The 1,684-nt window shown below is 40.3% G+C and overlaps 1 protein-coding gene across 1 annotated transcript in view; it reads left to right on the top strand.

The window, feature by feature from the left end:
• The window catches only part of LOC106875163 (gelsolin, cytoplasmic), an 85,933-nt gene that overhangs the window by 64,394 nt on the left and 19,855 nt on the right, over nt 1-1,684 (top strand). The gene's annotated exons all lie outside the window — the stretch shown is intronic.

Here is a 1,684-nt window from a genome sequence, read left to right on the forward strand (position 1 = left end):
ACACACACACACACACACACACACACACACACACACACACACACACACACATTACACGCGTAACTACGTCCCTCAAAGTAATTTAAAATGGTAATAATCTCCGCACTTACCACAAACTGAACTACATTACAAAAATACAATTTTTGCTATGCAGAAACCCTCTTTCTCAGAGCCAGAAAATAATCCATCTCCAACAGCAGTTAATGCCATAAAAATCTCAACTGAGATCTATAATACTGCTGTCACGCCTGGGACAGTATTGATAAGCTCTATACATACAGCCTCCACTTCACTGATTGACACGAAGTGGCTTCCATTCATAAGAAGGGATTAGTAAATTCTTTTGTGGCTATGACCCTTCTCCCTCCACTAAAGCGTTATTTACTTCACGGAACAACCTAACCTCGTCTTGCGTTTTCTACTTAAACGTTGTAGCTCCAACATTTCTCCCCGATCCTTTCGCCTTGGGAGGTGTATATCCATCCATCCATCTATCCATCTATCCAGTCAGCCAGCCAGTTATCTGTCTGTCTGTCTGTCTGTCTGTCTGTCTGTCTGTCTGTCTGTCTGTCTGTCTGTCTGTCTATCTATCTATCTATCTAGCTATCTATTTTTCTATCTATCTGTCTATGCGTCTGTCTTTCTATCGGCCAGTCAGTGTGTCTGCTTATCTGTCGGTGGGTCTGTCTGTCGACGAAATCCATCACCGCAGCCGTAGAGCGGGGAGTGCACGTTAATGATAGCGCGAAACTAGGTAGAAATGCATCGAACACTCATTCAACGCTGCTCGGACGAGCTTTGTCACCCTCTGATACATACTGTTTGTGCTTTAAAGCACAGCGCGTCTTAGGGAGATATATCTCGGCGCATATCGCACTTAATTTTGCCTTTCACCAAGTATTTACATTAAGTATGATACATGAATGGATCTATATTCTGGCAGTTTTACTACATTCTAAAAGGCCTTGGGTTTTATTTTTCTTTCCCACTCCCTGGATTCTATCACTTTCTATCTGTCTCAGTTCCCTTTTTTTTTCTATGTCGGTTCTTATGGTTACTCATATGTACAATCTGTTTTAATATACACATTCTGTCTAATTTTATGAATGCGTACAAAATTATTTATACAGGGGTTCATCGTACGCCTATCTGTGTACATACAAATTTACCTAATTCTACATACTTCTGAAAGTGGATGTTACTCTTCAAACTCTATACTCTATTTCTTACATATTCTTATATTATTTTTTGGTAGTGATCTTTTCCATATATATACATGCTTTCTCAGATAATATTGCACTTGACTTTTGAAGCTCCAACGGAGCTATAAGGGGATACACAAGCACTCAACAATATGTGTGTGTTTGCATGCGCGCACGCACGCACGCACACACACACACACACACACACACACACACACACACACGCATCACCGTGCTTGTTTCTCTATGCTTGCCGACCAGTGTTGAGTTTACATCCCCGTAAGCTGGCGGTTCTGTTCAAGAGACCGACAGAATAAGTACAGTCTTACAATCTTAGAATAAGTACAAGCTTACAAAAAGAAGTACTGGATCGGTTTTCTCAGCTAAGCCATTAAGGCCGTACTCCAGTTCTCTGACTAAAACATGTAAAATTAAAAAAAAAGAAGGAAGTAGATATTTTAGTTATCTTTTTCTTCATTTCA

Source organism: Octopus bimaculoides, chromosome 5 (genome assembly GCF_001194135.2).
Source record: "Octopus bimaculoides isolate UCB-OBI-ISO-001 chromosome 5, ASM119413v2, whole genome shotgun sequence".
Classification (NCBI taxonomy): domain Eukaryota; kingdom Metazoa; phylum Mollusca; class Cephalopoda; order Octopoda; family Octopodidae; genus Octopus; species Octopus bimaculoides.